The sequence below is a fragment of the Emys orbicularis genome, chromosome 11 (assembly GCF_028017835.1).
Source record: "Emys orbicularis isolate rEmyOrb1 chromosome 11, rEmyOrb1.hap1, whole genome shotgun sequence".
Classification (NCBI taxonomy): Eukaryota; Metazoa; Chordata; order Testudines; family Emydidae; genus Emys; species Emys orbicularis.
The window spans coordinates 76,357,665-76,376,238 of NC_088693.1; the positions used below are offsets into that span (position 1 = coordinate 76,357,665).

The following is an 18,574-nucleotide window of genomic DNA, read 5'->3' on the forward strand; positions in this document are numbered from 1 at the left end:
GGCTGTAGTCTCCCCACACGCCCCCCACCACTCGCGGTGCATTGTGGGGGCTGTAGTTGCACCACGTGGTGAATTGTGGGGGTTGTAGTCTTCTTGCGCACCCCCGTCCGCGGTGCATTGTGGGGGTTGTCGTTTTCCTACGCGGGCAGGCTGTACTCCGTCCCCTAGCGCGTGGCACAGCCCCGGTCCGGGCTCCGCGTGACTCTGCAGTCCGGTCCGTGCGCTCGGAGCGCGCCGGGCCTTGTCCCCAGGCTGGGCGGGGGCTGTGCAGCTGCTGGGACGGACCGGGCCTCGGGTGAGGAGCCCCGCAGCAGCCCAGGTACGGCGCGGAGGGATGGCCCAGGGGCTTTGCCGCGATGCCCCGGTACCGCCGGCTGCAGCCCAGGCAGGTGCGCGGTGCCGAGCCAGCCTTGCCCGGGCAGAGCGGTGCGGGGCTCGCCCCAGACTGCCCATGGAGGGACAGTGTGTGCAAATGGAAAGGGTGTGGGTGCAGCGCTCGCTCCGCGCCAGCGGTCCGGAAAGGCGGCGGTGAGAGCTCGGGGCCGCGCGGGAGTCAGGGGGCGCTGGGTCGGACCAGCGAGGGATCTGGCCCCATCTGTTTTATGCTGAGCAGTTGTTCAGCGGAGATCGACTGAACTCCGGGCTAACCCCGAATCTAGTGATACTGGGTGAGCTCTGCCCTGGCGGTTGCATTTGCTGCCGTTCTTTTTTGGCTGTGTATTGGCACAATTTTATATATAACTTTTAATAAAATAACTGTCACAAAAGTTCCCTCCAAAAACCAAATCCCTGGTAAATCTGAACTCCAAAAGTGTCTGTATTGGAAAATTGTGAGCGAGGGAAAGCGGGGATTTAGAAGGGAAACGCTTTTCCTCTTTTGCCATGGTTGTTGCTTTTGCCAACTGATATAATGAGATGGCCCGAGAATCCTCTGTGTTTAAAATGTGCTCCTCTGCAAAAATCAATAATCTGCTTCATTCCAGTATTTCCTTCCAGTGTTTGTTGTTGCAGTTATGTAAAAAAAAAAAAGCCTCAAACAAAATACCTCCCTTTTATTTTCCAAGATCCTTACCATTTCTCTTTTTGGTTTTGGATGCATTTTAGCAGGCAATTCCCCGAATGAGCCCCATATTCTCTAGAACAGTGGTTCTCAAACTTTTGTATAGGTGACCCCTTTCGCATAGCAAGCTTCTGAATGCGACCTCCCCTTATAAATTAAAAACACTTTTAAATATATTTAATACAATTATAAATGCTGGAGGCAAAGCAGGGTTTGGGGTGGAGCCTAACAGTTCGTGACCCCCCATGTAATAACCTTGTGACCCCCAGCTTGAGAACCCCTGCTCTAGAACATTACTCTGCACTGATTTTATTATTGCAAGTTTCTGATCCTTGCCATCCCTGTTTCCATTTCTACATTTCCCACTTGGCAACCATTGGATTGTTTCCAGTGTTTGCACGGGAGCAGATGTCAGTTTGATTAATCGAGGACAGTTCCTTATCTGTGCACCCACATTATGGAGCTCAGCCAAGCTCTAGGAGTGGGGTTTTACTTGGTGCAAGCATTAAGCAACTTTCTCGCCCCCGTGAGCACAGCAAGTTGCAGAGCTGTAAAGCGCCTGTGTAAACAGTGCCCCAGCGCTGGGAGCTGCGCCCCTCGTTGAAGTGGTTTTTTTAAGAGCTCTGGAAGAGTAATTTTCCCTCTCTTGATATTCACCCCTTCTTGTCAACTGTTGAGAATAGGCCACTTCCACCCTTAATTGAATTGGTTGGCAAGGCAACTCCCATCTTTTCATGTGCTGTGTATATATATTTACTGCTTACTGTATTTTTCACTCCATGCATCTGATGAAGTGGGTTTTAGCCCACGAAAGCTTACCCAGATAAACTTGTTACTCTCTAAGGCAGGGGCAGGCAAACTTTTTGGCCTGAGGGCCGCATTGGGTTTAGGAAATTGTCTGGCGGGCTGGTTAAGGGAGGGGGTCGTGGCCCAGCCCCGCACCCAACCCCCCCCCCGGACTCCTGCCCCATCCAACCCCCCCTGTTCCCTGACGGCCCCCCCTGGGACCCCTGCCCCATCCACCCCCTGCCACTCCCTGTCCTCTGACCACCCCCGGAACCCCTGCCCCTGACTGCTCCCCACCGCCCCATCCAATCCCCCCTCTCATTCCTGACAGCCCCCCTGGGACCCCTGCCCCATCCAACCACCCCTTCTGACTGCCCCGATTGCCCCCCGTTGGCCCATCCAACCCCCCCCTCATTCCTGACTTCCCCCCTGGGACCCCTGCCCCATCCAACCATCCCTTCTCCCTGTCCCCTGACTGCCCCTGGAACCCCTGCCCATGACTGCCCCCCACCACCCTATCCAACCCCCCCTTCTTCCTGATTGCCCCCTGGGAACCCCTGGCCTATCCAACCACCCCTTCTCCCTGTCCCCTGACTGCCTCCGGAACCCCTGCCCCTGACTGCCCCCCTGTTCCCTGCCCTCTGACCGCCCCAACCCCTATCCACACTCCCGCCCCCGACCACCCCCCCCGAACTCCCCTGCCCTCTATCCAATCCTCCCGCTCCCTGCCCCCTTACCACGCTGCCTGGGCCTGGCTGGAGACCGCAGGGGGTTGAGGTTCTTGTGTGTGGCAGCCATGATGGGAATCCTGTCGGGGTAACAGCCTCCTGGCTAGAGCAGGTGCTGCTGTCACCCTGGTGTAGCTGTCCCGTGTGGGAAGGGCAATGAACTGTGCTGGCACGAGCCACCTGCGTTCGCCCAGGGGCTGTGTTTAGCCTGGGGCTATCCCAGGGTAACTGTGTCAGTTAGAGTCCCCTGTAACTGAATTAGCTATGCTGGCACCCAGTTTGCATGCGGAACTGCTGATTAGGAATCTGGGTGAGCTAAACAGCAACAAGTCACTCCAAAACTGAAATGAGCAGCCCCTGGGTATTGGCACTGGTTTCATTTAATCCAGCTGCTGCCACTTGCTGTGTCGGCAAGGCCTGAGAAACTAAGGCCTGGTCGATGCTAAAAGGTTAGGTCCACAGAGCCATGTTGGTCAGGTGTCTGAAACAGCCACACCCCTGAGTGCCTTAGCCATGCTCTGTGTGGATGCAGTTCAGTCGATGGAAGCATTCTTCCATCGACCTGGTTGCTGTTGCTTGGGAAGGTGCAGAAACCCCTTCCATTGTTGTAGTCTGCATCTATGCTACAAAGTTACAGCCAGCAGCTTACCTACAGCACCACAGTTATGCCACTGTAGTGTAGACATAGCCTAAGAAACTTCGTTTCCATGTGTGGTTGCTAGACTGTACAGCCAAGCATACCAGTCCTTCCCCCGCACTCCTGCATCTGCCTGCCCCTCACCCACCGGCAAGTACCCCAAAGTCAAGAATTGCAAAGTTACGGTTCTCGTAGCACCTAGCTCAGTGACATCTATATTAAGGCCTAGATGAAGGATTAGCAGACACCTTGCCAGCGTGCCATGTGCAAGAGTCATGCTGCTGTGGGAACCTTCAGTCTCACTTGCTTTGTTTTTGTTCTCTTGGGCACTAAGCTTGTTTCCTGTGAACGGCCTGCACTGGGTTGCACCTTGGAAGTTAGTTAATTAATGGAGATATCCCATCTCCTAGAACTGGAAGAGACCTTGAAAGGACATCGAGTCCAGCCCCCTACCTTCACTAGCAGGACCAAGTACTAATTTTGCCCTAGATCCCTAAGTGGCCCCCTCAAGGATTGAACTCACAACCCTGGGTTTAACAGGCCAATGCTCAAACCACTGAGCTATCCCTCCCTTCAGGGACTGGGGATCAGGGAAAGGAATCCTTCCCTGCAAACTACTGGAGACTGGACCAGTATTTGCCAGAGGCAGAGAATAGGTGGAATGGAGGGGCACCAGTGCCCAAGGCCCACATGATGGCAGGGAAGTGATTACATGAGATATACCCAGCTGATCCCAGAAAGTGACCTGCACCCATACGCTGCACCCACCCCGCCGCCCCCAAGGCCACTGCCAGACCTGACCTGGGCAAAAATTCCTTCCCAGCCCTACCTATGGCGATCAGTTAGACCTTGAGCATGGGAGCAAGAACCAGCCAGCCACATGCTCGAGAGAGAGAATGCTCAGGGTGGCCCTCAGAGCCCTGGTCCATCCTGTCCAGTGTCCCATCTCCAGCCATGGCCATCCCTGGTGCTGCAGAGGAAGGAGAGGGGCAAAAAGACAAATGGGATACTTGGGGGTGGGGAAGGAATCCTGACCCCTGCAGGTGATTGGCTGAAGCCCTGAAGAATGAGATTTTAGGAACATCAGACATTAGCCGGAAAGGACCCCCTGGGCTGCTGAGCCCTGCACCCTACCACCACGCATCCCTGTCATACAATCACACTCGTATATTTGTCCGCCTCTCTCTCAAAACTAATTGAATTGTTTGCCCCCACAATTCCTGTTGGGAGGCTGTTCCAGAACCGCTCCACTCTCATGGTTAGAAACCTTCTCTTAATTTCCAGCCTGGATTTGTTCCTGGCCAGTTTATCCCCATTTGTTCTTGTGCCCCATTGTCCATTAGCTTAAATAGCTCTTCACCCTCACTGGTGTTGCTCTTTGTTAATACACCAGAGGTGACCCTATCCACTCTTAGCCTTTCTCAGCAGTTCTCAAACTGTAGGTCAGGACCCCAAAGTGGGTCGTGACTCCATTTTAATGGGGTTGTCGGGGTTGTCATTAGATTTACTGGGGCTAAAGCCCTCGAGCTTCAGCCCTAGGTGGCGAAGCTCAGATTACAGGTCCCCTGCCTGGGGCTGAATCCCTTGGGCTTTGACTTTGGCTCTCCACCCAGGGCAGCGGGACTCTGGCAGGCTCAGGCTTCAGTCCCCCCTCCTGGGATCATGTAATAATTTTTGTTGTCAGAAGGGGGTCGAGATGCAATGAAGTTTGAGAACCCCGTGCTAGGCTAAAGGAGCCAACTTCCTCCAGTCTCCTGTCAGAAAGAAGGGCCAGATGGTGTTGGTTGTGTCAACAGTTGTATAGCTAACAGTGCTTTATTAGAACACAAGATGCTGGACACACTTAGTGAAAGAATAAATGGTGAATAAAAGTGTCTCAAACCAAAGCCCTGAATGTGCCTGTAGGTTTCCGCTGGTCCCTTGATTTGCTTTGTCAGCTCTGCACAAGAGGCTCTGGTCTTCAGCTGCTTACACAGCGTGCAATTTTGCTTACACAAGTGGTGCCATGGACTTTGGCCAGATTATCCATGTGTATAAGCATGTGCAGGACAGGGGCCTTTAGACATAATCTGCAAATGTGATGACCTAAGAAATGCCAGCTGCCTCCCCATGGCTTCCTTCTCTTTGTTCTTCAGGTTTCTGACATGAACGTTCCTGGCTGAGCCTGTGGCACAGCCAGGAAGCTGGCCACACTCCTCGTTTGCATCTCAGTGAGCCTCATGGTGCACAAACTTCTGCACGTAACTGCAAGCTTCCCACATTCGCTCAGTCTGCTCTAGTGATCATCAGTCTGTTGTTGCTTGGGATGTTTGCCCTTGTGGGCAGTGGCGGTCTGGGGTCTGAGCATTACCTATCCCCCTTAGAGATGGTTCTCCGAGGACAGAGCTGTGGTGTGTGGGTTGGTGAGAGTGGGGAAGCTTGTGCTGCCCCTGTTATGTGGACTCCAGTCACCGAGGCTCTTTGCTGCTGGGCTCGGGGACTGTCAGCCCAGCACCTTCCACCTGCATGACATGCACTGAAATGGCTGGTCTGCATCAGTTAACTCACCTATAGGTGTCTAATCCATTAAAGAGCAGTGACTCACCCTCTCTGTCTGTGGAGCTGGTTCTGCTGTGGGTCAGCTGGTAACGAAGGGTTTTCTACACCGCAAAGTGCACCCTTGAACTGAAGATACAGCTTTAAACTGGTGCCAAAGGCTGTGGGGGGGTACCCTGAATTCAGTTTAAACCAGGCGTACTTCGGTTTAGCTTAAGTCAGTTTGGAACAGGTTTAAGCTAAATTGAAAGAAGCCACCCTTGAACTGAAGGCAGAGTGTCCACCGAAAAACTGATTTAAGTTATATCAGTGCCACTTCTGCCATTGTGACTGTTCTGAAAAGAGTAACCATATGCCAAACGCCAGCCCAGTATCAGTACTGAGAGTCAATGAAAGATAGTACTAAAAACAATGCATGAGATTTACAAAATACCAGACAGCAGGAACAAAGCTATGTGGAGATATGGGGGGCAGCCACCCTGCTGTTATCTGATTCATGCACAAGCCTGATCCGCTTACATCTAATAAATAATAGCAGCAGGTCTAAACCCCAGGAAAAGGCCTTGAGATAACAGCAAAACATTCCTCCTACCCTGTAGCAGGCCAGGCCAGCTTCTCAGCTGTGCACTTCACAGGCTGCCGCTCAGTGGGAAGGACGGTGGTTTTTCATCATCATGGAATGTTTTTGCAGCTTTCTTGAGCTCACAGACGGCCAAGAATGGCCTTGCCCAAATGTCAGGCTTTGCTCCCAAGTGTGTGTGTGTTGGGGGCAGACAGAGGGAAGAAGTTCTCAGCGCCCCATTGGAATGGCTATGCTGGGTCAGATCAATGGTCCATCTAGCCCGATATCCTGTCTTCAGACAGTGGCCAATGCCAGGTGCTTCAGAGGGAATGAACAGAACAGGGCAATTTATCGAGTGATCCATCCCCTGTCATCCACTCCCAGCTTCTGGCAAATAGGCTAGGGACACCCAGAGCATGGGGTTGCATCCATGACCATCTTGACTAATAGCCAGTGACCTTTATCTAGTTGTTTTTTGAACTTTGTTATAGTTTTCACCTTCACAACATCCCCCTGGTAACCAATTCCACAGGTTGACTGTGTGTTGTGTTAAGAAGTACTTCCTTTTGTTTGTTTTAAACCTGCTGCCTATTAATGTCATTGGGTGACCCCTGGTTCTTATGTTATGTCAAGGAGTAAATAACCCTCTTTCTTCACACCATCCTTGATTTTATAGACCTCTATCATATCTCCCCCCCCCTCCCCCATCCCCCTGGTCATCTCTTTTCCTAGCGGAACAGTCCCAGTCTTTTTAATCTCTCCTCATATGGAAGCTGTTCCATACCCCTGATCATTTTTGTTGCCCTTCTCTGTACCTTTTCCAATTCTAATGTATCTTTTTTGAGATGGGGTGACCAGAACTGCACACAGTATTCAAGGTGTGGGTGTACCATGGATTTATATAGAGATATTATGATATTTTCTGTCTTATTATCTATCCCTTTCCTAATGGTTCCTAACATTCTGTTAGGTTTTTTTGATTGCCACTGCACATTGAGTGGATGTTTTCAGAGAACAGCTAATTTAGACCCAATTATTTTATATGTATAGTTGGGATTATGTTTTCCAATGTGCATTACTTTGCATTTATCAGCATTGAATTTCATCTGCCACTTTGTTGCCCAGTCACCCAGTTTTGAGAGATCCCTTTGTAACTCTTCACAGTCTGTTTTGGACTTAACTGTCCAGAGTAATTTTGTATCATCTGCAAATTTTGCTACCTCACTGTTTACCCCTTTTTCCAGATTATTTATGAATATGTTGAACTGCACTGGTCCCAGTAGAGGCCCACTATTTACCTCTCTCCATTCTGAAATCTGACCATTTATTCCTACTCTTTGTTTCCTGTCTTTTAACCAGTTACAGATCCATGAGAGGACCTACCCTCTTATTCCATGACTGCTTACTTTGCTTAAGAGCCTTTGGTGAGGGACCTTGTCAAAGATTTTCTGAAAGTTCAAGTACGCTATATCCACTGGATCACCCTTGTCCACATGTTTGTTGACCCCTCAAAGAATTCTAATAGATTGGTGAGGCATGATTTCCCTTTTAAAAAAAACTATGTTGACTCTTTCCCAACAAATCATGTTAATCTATGTGTGATAATTCTGTTCTCTACTATAGTTTCAACCAATTTTCCTGGTACTGAAGTTCTTCTTCGAGTGCTTGCTCATATCCATTCCAGTCAGGTGTGCGCGCGCCGCGTGCACGATCGTCGGAAAACTTTTACCCTAGCAACACCCGGTGGGTCGGCTGTGGAGCCCCCTGGAGTGGCGCCCTCATGGCGCTGGATATATACCGCAGCCGACCCAGCGCCCCCTCAGTTCCTTCTTACCGCCCCTGACGGTCGTTGGAACTGTGGGGCACAGCATAGCTGGTCTCCACACTCCCTAGCTTCTAGCTCATTTCTGTAGATAGTTGTTCATTTAGATAGTTGTGTATAGTAGTTAGAGTTCTTTAGATAGTTGTTTATTTAGTTTGTAGTTGTTGTAAATTGTTAGCGGGGGTTAAGGGGGTTGTTCTCCCCCCTTTTCCCCCCGGAGCATACCGGGCTCATGCCCAAGGCTCCTGGCTTTAAGCCGTGCGCGTCCTGCGCGAAGCCGATGCCAACAAGCGACCCGCACGCCTCCTGCTTGAAGTGCCTCGGGGAAGCCCATCAAGCAGATAAGTGCCCAATCTGCAAGGCCTTCAAGCCTCGAACGAGAAAGGAGCGGGACTTTCGGCTTCGGCAGCTCCTCATGGAGGCGGCGCTCAGCCCGGATCCTCCCTCGGCGCGCCCGGCCCCGGCACCGAGCGCGTCGGTGCGCAGCGCCCCAGCGGGCCCGACCGGCGCCGCGGACAAGTCCTCCCGGCACTGGCAGACTTCGGCACCGCGCCCACCTCAGGGGACTCGGCGCCGATCTCTATCTCTGGGCCATAAAAAGGCCCGCAAGGCACAGGACATTGCTGCCCTGAAGACGCCGGCTCCCCCGGTGCCGGGGGTAGAGCCGCGTCCGCCTTTGGACCGCCAAAAGCAGGCGGCCACACCGTCGACTCCGGCACCGAGGCCGTTGAGTCCGGTACGGACTGTTTCACCACCTAGGCTGGTGGTGGAACCTTGTCTCCCCTCAACTCCGGAGACATTTACGACCGCGAGGGACCTGATCGCCCTCACAGAGCCGGCACCGTCGCAGCTCCCGGCACCGGTGGCTCCGCGCATTGTGCAGTCGAGAGGCAAGCCTGCACTGGTGCGCCCACCGTCTCCAACCGTGGACTTTCGGCACCGCTCCAGATCTCGGAGCAGGTCCCGACGCCGCTCGGAGTCCCGGCGCCGACTATCACCTCGGCGCCGGTCCTACTCGCGGTCGAGATCCTCTTCGCGACGCCGCTCCACTTCTCGGCACCGTCGCGACCGCCGGCACCGATCGGACTCGAGGCGCACCTCCCGGTACCGGTATGAGCGCCGATCGAGGGACCGCTCCCGGCACCGGGTGTCGTCGCGGTCGTCGTCCCGCTCCAGATCCAGATCGCGGCACCGGCGTGGCTACCGGCACCGATCCCGATCCCGGCACCAATCTCCGGCACGCTGGGACAGATCGCCCTACGACCGGCACCGACCGGCACCGCACCAGCCGGGGACGGATGCATCGCGCTTGGCACCGCCATGGCCGTCGAGATCCGCGTCCCACTCCTCTGAAGGGGCCTCTAGATCGGCCTACCCTCCACAGGGGCAGGCGGCTTCGGCGGACTTCGGCCACTCGCAGGACATGGCAGAGGACCCTACGCAGGGACCTGCTCACTGGTCCTTTTGGACCCCATGGGCCTACCACCAAGCCCAAGGGGCCCCACCGTCTGCCTCCCGCTCGGCACGCTCTGAGCCCAGAGCCCCGGAGGCCACCATCTCCCGCCCCCCCCCAGGGGGCATGGAGGCTCCAGTGCCCACGCCGGCGCAGGCCATGGACCCGGGGACGGGCGAGGCCCAGCTCCAAGAGCACCTGGAGCAAGACTTGCCTTTGGACCCCTTGCCACCGGGGGTGTCCTCCTCCTCCTCCCCGGATGAGGCGGTAGCGGGGACATCCGCCATGGGCCCGCCCCCTATAGACCTTCAGGCCCATCAGGACCTGTTGCGCCGGGTGGCGCGCAATATGGACCTCCAGATGGAGGAGATCGTGGAGGTTCACGACCCGATCGTGAACATCCTTTCAGCGGACGCCCCATCCAGGGTCGCGTTACCGCTGATTCGCTCCATTCAAACTAATGCCACCTCGATCTGGCAAACCCCGGCCTCTATTCCGCCTACGGCCAGGGGCGTGGAGAGGAAGTAAGTGTACCCTCCAAGGACCACGAGTACTTGTACACGCACCCCCAACCGTGCTCACTGGTGGTCTCGTCGGTGAATGCACGGGAGCGCCATGGCCAGCAGGCGGCAGCGCCAAAATCGAAGGACGCTAAGCGCTTCGATTTGTTCGGGCGTAAGGTCTATTCCGCGGGGGGGCTTCAGCTTAGGGCGGCCAACCAACAGGCGCTCTTAAGCCGATACAGTTTTAACACCTGGTCCTCCATGGAGAAGTTTAAGGAACTGGTTCCCCAGGAATCTAGGGAAGAGTTCGGGACTTTGGTAGAGGAGGGTAAGCGGGTGGCACGCACCTCCCTACAGACCTCCCTGGATATAGCCGACTCGGCCGCTAGGACCCTGGCGTCGGGTATAGCTATGAGGCGAACCTCCTGGCTCCAGGTGTCGGGCTTGCCGCCTGAACTGCAGCAGACCCTCCAGGACTTGCCCTTTGAGGGTCAGGGCCTGTTTTCGGAAAAGACAGACTCGAGGCTCCAAAACCTCAAGGACTCTCGAACGATGATGCGCTCCCTGGGGATGCATGTCCCAGGTCCACAGCGCAGACCCTTCAGGCCCCAGCCTCAGAGGTTCTACCCTCCCCCGCCTCGCCCGAGACAGGACTTTGCCAGGAGGCGGGGTCGAGGCGGTAGGCGACGGTCGACCGGCCCTCAACCCGGTCAGAACCAGGGCCAGCCGAGGCCACCTTCAGGGCCTAGACAAGCCTTTTGAAGGTGCGGTCGAGGACGGCACCAGAACCAGCACCCGGGATTCAACTCCCCCCTTCCGGGATCGCCTCTCCCGTTTCCACCGTGCTTGGTCCCTTATAACATCGGACCGTTGGGTCCTTCGCACGGTGGAAAGGGGATACGCCCTCCAGTTTTCCTCGCCCCCCCCCCACTCCCCCTCCCCGTCCCTCTTCAGGGACCCTTCTCACGAGCAACTCCTTACACAGGAGGTTTTCGGGCTCCTCTCTATGGGAGCCATAGAGGAGGTTCCGCCAGAGTTAAGGGGCAGGGGGTTTTATTCCCGCTACTTCCTGATCCCCAAGTCGAAAGGGGGTCTACGGCCCATCTTAGACTTGCGCGGACTCAACAAATTCATAGTAAAGTTGAAGTTCCGCATGGTATCATTGGGGACCATTATTCCTTCACTGGATCCTGGAGACTGGTTCGCCGCCCTCGACATGAAGGACACTTATTTCCATATAGCAATTTATCCGCCTCACAGGCGCTTCCTGCGATTTGTAGTAAACAAGGTGCACTATCAATTCGCAGTCCTTCCCTTCGGCTTGTCCTCGGCTCCCAGAGTGTTCACAAAGTGTCTGGCAGTCGTCGCGGCATACCTTCGCCGACAAGGGGTACAGCTGTTCCCGTATTTGGACGACTGGCTGGTACGCGGCCGCACCAGAGACCAAGTTCAAACACACGTCCACATAGTGACACAGACTTTCCACAAGTTGGGTATTCTACTCAACAGAGAGAAGTCCACTCTGGTGCCAACACAGAGAATAGAGTTCATTGGAGCGATCCTGGACTCCAGGAGTGCACGAGCCAGTCTGCCAGAAGGCCGGTTTCAGACCATCGCACGCATCATTCACGGACTGCGGGCATCTCCGTTCACCATCATAAGGACATGCCTTGCCCTGTTGGGTCACATGGCCTCCTGCACCTACGTAACCAGGCACGCCAGACTACGGCTTCGCCCACTACAGGCTTGGGTGTCATCGGTGTACCGTCCTCACCGGGACGACCTGAACATGCTGGTCACGGTCCCGCCCTCGGTCTTGACCTCCCTCACTTGGTGGTTGGATCGCGCGGTGGTCTGTGCAGGAGTGCCTTTTCACGCCCCACAACCCTCCCTCCACCTAGTCATGGACGCTTCATCTCTAGGATGGGGCGCTCACCTCGGGGAGCGTCATACCCAGGGCCTGTGGTCCGCATCCGAACTAGCCCTACACATCAACGTACGGGAACTGATGGCGGTGCGCCTAGCCTGCCAGGCATTCCTCAGCCTCCTACAGGGCCGTTGCGTGCTGGTCCTCACCGACAACACCACGGCCATGTTTTACATCAACAAGCAAGGCGGAGCCCACTCATCGCTCCTATGCCAAGAGGCCATTCGCCTGTGGGACTTCTGCATCGCCCACTCGATCCATCTCACCGCATCATTCCTGCCTGGAGTCCAGAATACGCTGGCGGACCATCTCAGCAGGTCCTTCCAGACGCACAAGTGGTCGATTCGCCCGGACATCATCTATTCCGTCTTCCGGAGGTGGGGATTTCCCCAGGTCGACCTATTCGCATCCCGGGCCAACAGGAAGTGCCACGCATTCTGCTCCCTTTACGGCCGAGCTCCAGGCTCTCTGTCGGACGCCTTCCTTCTAACGTGGAAGGGCCACCTGCTCTACGCCTTTCCCCCATTTCCGCTCGTCCACAGGGTACTGCTCAAGATCCGTACCGACCATGCACGAGTAATTCTAGTGGCTCCCGCTTGGCCGAGGCAGCACTGGTACACCACACTGTTGGAGCTGTCGGTTCAAGCACCGATCACGCTTCCCCTGTGCCCCAACCTCATCTCTCAGGACCACGGTCGACTCTGTCACCCCGACCTGCAATCGCTCCACCTCACAGCGTGGATGCTCCATGGCTGAATCGGACAGAACAGCAATGCTCCCAGCCCGTCCAACAGATTCTGCTGGGAAGTAGAAAGCCCTCTACACGGACCACTTACTTAGCCAAGTGGAAGCGGTTCTCCTGTTGGTGTGAGCAACGAGCTACGTCCCCCTTGCAGGCACCTATCCCTCTCATACTGGACTATCTCCTGTCCCTAAGGCAGCAGGGCTTGGCGATATCTTCAATCAGGGTTCACCTCGCCGCCATTTCGGCATTCCACCCAGGAGAACTCCCGTCATCGGTCTTCTCTAACCCGATGGTCGTTAGATTCCTCAAGGGCTTAGACCGGCTGTACCCACAAATACGCCAGCCGGTTCCAACGTGGGACCTCAACCTCGTTCTCTCCAGGCTCACAGGGCCCCCGTTTGAACCATTAGCGACCTGTTCGCTCCTGTACTTATCCTGGAAGACGGCCTTCCTCGTAGCCATCACCTCAGCACGGCGTGTTTCTGAACTTAGAGCGCTGACGTCCGAACCCCCATACACGGTGTTCCACAAGGACAAGGTGCAGCTTCGCCCCCACCCTGCGTTTCTTCCGAAGGTGGTTTCACCCTTCCACGTAAACCAGGATATCTTTCTCCCGGTCTTCCATCCAAAGCCTCACGCTACTCGTCAAGACCAGCGTTTGCATTCTTTGGACGTACGCAGGGCTCTGGCTTTCTACATCGACCGTACAAAGCCATTTAGGAAGACGACGCAACTCTTCGTTGCGGTGGCCGACCGGATGAAAGGCTCACCGGTCTCTTCACAGTGCCTGTCCTCTTGGATCACGTCCTGCATTCGTGCTTGCTACGACCTGGCCGGTGTCCCGACGCCACGCTTCACCGCTCACTCCACGAGGGCCCAGGCCTCCTCGACTGCCTTCCTGGCTCAAGTCCCGATCCAGGACATTTGTAGAGCTGCAGTGTGGTCTTCGGTACACACATTCGCTGCTCACTATGCGCTGGTGCAACAATCCAGAGACGATGCTGCTTTCGGGTCAGCGGTTCTGCACACAGCGATGTCTCACTCCGACCCCGCCACCTAGGTGGGGCTTGGGAGTCACCTGACTGGAATGGATATGAGCAACCACTCGAAGAAGAAAAGACGGTTACTCACCCTTGTAACTGTTGTTCTTCGAGATGTGTTGCTCATATCCATTCCAAACCCGCCCCCCTTCCCCACTGTCGGAGTAGCCGGCAAGAAGGAACTGAGGGGGCGCTGGGTCGGCTGCGGTATATATCCAGCGCCATGAGGGCGCCACTCCAGGGGGCTCCACAGCCGACCCACCGGGTGTTGCTAGGGTAAAAGTTTTCCGACGATCGTGCACGCGGCGCGCGCACACCTGACTGGAATGGATATGAGCAACACATCTCGAAGAACAACAGTTACAACGGTGAGTAACCGTCTTTTAGGCTTACCAGTCTTAATTGCCAGGATCACCTCTGGAGCCTTTTTAAAAAATTGGCATCACATTAGCTATCCTCCAGTCATCTGGTACAGAAGCTGATTTAAATGATAGGTTACAGACTACAGTTAGTAGTTCTGAAGGAACTCAAATGTGAAATTGCAGAACTCTTGGGTGAATACCATCTGGTCCTGGTTACTTATTACCATTTAATTTATCAATTTGTTCCAATTTGCTCCGCTACTGACATCTAAATCTGGGACAGTTCCTCAGATTTGTCACCTAAAAAGAATGGGTCAGGTGTGGGAATCTCCCTGACATCCTCTGCAATGAAGACTGATACAAAGAATTCATTTAGCGTCTCTGCAGTGGCCTTGTCTTCCATGAGTTCTCGGCGTCACCACTGTCCAGTGGCCCCCTGATTATTTGGCAGGCTTCTGACATAATTTAAAAAAATTGCTGTTAGTTTTTCAGTCTTTTGCTAGTTGCTCTTCAAATTCTTTTTTTGCCTGCCTAATTGTACTTTAACTTTAGCTTATGCTTCTATTTTTCTCAGTAGGATTTAACTTCCAATTTTGAAAGGATTCCTTTTTGCCTCAGACTGTTTCTTTTACTTTATTTGGCCATGGTGGCACTTATTTGGTCTTCTTACTGTGTTTTTTAATTTGGGGCATACATTTAATTTGAGCCTCTATTATGGTATTTTTAAAAGTTTCCATGCAGCTTGTAGGCATTTCACTTTTGTGGCTGTACCTTTTAATGTCCATGTCCATTTAACTAGCTTCCTCTTTCTGAAGTTTAATGCTACTGTGGTATTTTCTAAAGGATATTTAATTTAATTGTATTATGGTCACTATTCTCGAGGGGTTCTCTTGGATCAGATCCTGTACCCCACTTAGGACTAAATCAAGAATTGCCTCTCCTCTTGTGGGTTGCAGGACCAGCTGCTCCAAGAAGCAGTCATTTAAGGTGTCTAAAAACTTTATCTCTGCCCTCTTTCCCCCCCATCCTGAGGTGACATAAATATATGGAGATATACCTATATCATAGAACTGGAAGGGACCCCGAAAGGTCATCGAGTCCAGCCCTCTGCTTTCACTAGCAGGACTGATTTTGCCCCAGATCCCTAAGTGGCCCCCTCAAGGATTGAGCTCTCACAACCCTGGGTTTAGCAGGCCAATGCTCAAACCACTGAGCTATCCCTCCCCCCGATGTACTCAGTCAATATAGGGATAGTTGAAATCCCCCATTATTATTGAGTTTTTTATTTTAATTGCCTTTCTAATCTCCCTGGGCATTTCACAGTCACCTCACCATCCTGGTCAGGCGGTTGGTAGTGTATTCTTACTGTTATATTCTTATTATTCAAGCATGGAATTACTATCCCTAGAGATTCTGTGATACAGTTTCTGTGGTATGGGTAAAACGTTATACAGAACTGTTGAACATCAAGGTAGATACGGAGAGGAGTTGCTAAGACTGAATGTTGCATGCACATGGATGCAGATTGAAGTGTGTCCTAGTTACTCATGGAGCCCTCAAATGCACGGTGCCTGGTAGAGACCTTTAACTGTAGAGTGATTGCAATGCTACGTTCCTTCAGGGACTGACGTCTCTAAAGTGTGCCCAGTCTGTGACGGTGCAGGGACCAGGACCCAGCCTCTAGTTCTGCAACTTGCCACTCTGTGACCAAGTGAGGATGGCCTGTCAGCTGGTATGTCACAAGGGTGAGTTTGTGAGTGTGTGGCAGAAGGACCAGCATCCGAGCTAGGAGTGAGGGTCTAACTGCCTTGAGAGGGCAGGAGTTGGACAGATAATTGGCCAAGGTCCCTCCCTCAGAAGCCAAAGGAGTCCCCTCACCAGGGATAAATTGGGCCGCAGGTGTCTGATTTGCCCAGGTTAGGCCCGGCTGCAGTGATCCGGTTTGTCATTTGTCAGCGATCTGTAGACTTATTGATCAATGAGGAGATAAGTAAGAACTTCCCTCATCTGCTTACTGGTGGAGTTCAGTGAATTTGTGGGGAGTGGGCAGGGCTGTCCGAACCAGATACAGTCAAAAGTTGTCAGTTTTGCCTTAAACTGATGGATAAAGTTACCTGCATATTAGAAGAGTTTCCTCCCCTGCCCACAGTAGGATATATCTCCAGCGCTGCAAGTCCCAGGGAATGTTGGGTATCTGCTGTACTTGGCAGGTGTATAAGGGCTGTTGCGGTAGGTAGAGTCTATATTGTAGGGTGATGATGTCATTTGTCTTTCCCTCTTCCCGGTCCCAAGGGATTTAAATCGATGAGGTCATGGGATAGGAAGTAAGTTCACAAATCCTGTTCTGGGCATTATTCCAAATAAGAGCATACTGAGCAGAACACTTGCTGAAGAGGTCTGCAGATCAGGGGCGGGCAAACTTTTTGGCCTGAGGGCCTCATCGGGTTTCAGAAATTGTATGGAGGGGCGGTTAGGGGAAGCTGCGCCTCCCCAAACAGGCAGGCGTGGCCCAGCCCCCGTCCCCTATTCACCCCCCCCGCTTCTCACCCCCTGACAGCCCCCCCGGGACTCCTGCCCCATCCACCCCCCCTGCTCCCTGTCCCCTGACCGCCCCCAGATGCCCCGCCCCTAACTGCCCCCCGCTGCCCCATCCAACCCCCCTCTCATTCCTGACTGCCCCCCCGGACCCCTGCCCCATCCAACCACCCCTTCTCTCTGACCGCCCCTGGAACCCCTGCCCCCATTCAACCCCCCTGTTCCCCGCCCTCTGACTGCCCCGACCCCTATCCACACTCCCTGACCCCCCCCCCCCGAACTCCCCTGCCCTCTATCCAACCCCCCTTCCCCGCTCCCTGCCCCCTTACCGTGCCGGTGGCTGGCGGCACGGCTGCACCATGACAGGCAGCCACGCCTCCCAGCTGGAGCCAGCCACACACCGCGCAGCACAGAGCACTGGGTCACGCCAGGCTCTGCAGCTGCGCTGCCCCAGGAGCTTGCTGCCCAGAGCATTGCGCAGGTGGCTCAGTGAGCTGAGGCTGCGGGGGAGGGGGAACAGCAGGGGAAGGGCCGGGGGCTAGCCTCCCGGGCCAGGAGCTCAGGGGCTGGGGAGAGCGGTCCCGCAGGCCGGATGTGGCCCGCGGGCCGTAGTTTGCCCACCTCTGCTGTAGATGCTGAAAGATTTGGACCCCCTTCCTAAGGAATTGACCAATGCCCTTTACTCAGATTCTGAACTGGATGTCGGGATTTCTAGTCACCTTATTTGTTGAGTGGGTGCGATGAGATTTTAGTGCTAACACTTTACTCACTGAACCCCCTTAAGTCTTGCTTTTGCCAAACCACAAATTAGCTAACTCTCTCACACATCCCCCCTGCCTCTGGCCCAGCAATCTCACTCCATTTCTCAGGAAAGATTTAAGGGCAGAGAGACCTCAAAAACCAGTCTTACAGAATGCACTATATTTGAATTCTCTGAAGAATAGCTAAACTACACATGTCAAAATAAATGAATACTTGTCATGCAATCGGTTTAATTGTTTTAACTGGGTTTGTTTGCATACTTACTAATCTGGTGATCTCAAAAGTTCTCCCAGTCATTAGTGTCCATTTTACTATTTTTTCATTCCCCTTTGTTTATTAAAAAAAGATCTATCAATTCCAAAAAGTTAGTACTAGAGCTGGTCAGGACTGTTTTGACAAAATGAGTTTTTCAGAAAATGCCAGTTCATCAAAACCAAAACATTTTGTGAGAAAGGGTTAGTTTGAATCAATTTTCCAACTTGAAAAAATATCCAAAAATTGTCAAAACATTGCAATTTAAACAAAAATTCCATTTTTCTAGTTTGAAATTACTTTTTGTTTTGAAGCCTAGCCAATTATGGTAAAAAAAAAATATTTTTTTTTTTTGGTTAAGTGGCCAAAATTAAAAAGGAATCATTCCAGTTGACCTGAACCAGTTTGGTTTTTTAGATTTTTGATTTGCAAAAGCTTTCAAGAGTATGGTGTGAAAATGGCTCTCTTGTGAATTAGAATCCCACGGGATCCTCCCCTGTCCTCTCCTTGCCTGTTCTGTCCTGGGGGCCATTTGTACTCTGCAGCGTTGTGTTCTGTGATGCTGAGCATTTTGTTGTGGCCACTTACAGACCTGCTAGTAGCAGCTGGTAAGGAGATGTCAGTCTGCAGGGATGCTGTAGGAGCACCAAGTGGATCATCCTACAGATGTTGTAAGATGCACGCTGGGTGCTGTAAATACTATTTGCTCATAATTAGAGCTGATCACAATTTTTTTTGAACAAAAAGTGACCTTTATTTGAAACTAAAACTTCTGCAAGAAGCTTTTAGGGTCCCCCCCCCATTTTCTGGATTTTTGTTTTTGTGTTGTTCCTATCTCCCATTTTATCACTAAATGCAATAAAAT

At 53.1% G+C, this 18,574-nt stretch overlaps 1 protein-coding gene across 1 annotated transcript in view; it reads left to right on the forward strand.

Annotated features, from left to right (window-relative positions):
* The first annotated feature begins 263 nt into the window (after window positions 1-263).
* Window positions 264-18,574, forward strand: part of SLC19A1 (solute carrier family 19 member 1) — a 45,399-nt gene continuing 27,088 nt past the window's right edge. The window contains exon 1 of the mRNA XM_065413107.1: window positions 264-319. The gene's annotated coding sequence lies outside the window, so the exon portion shown is untranslated. The remainder of the gene's footprint in view (window positions 320-18,574) is intronic.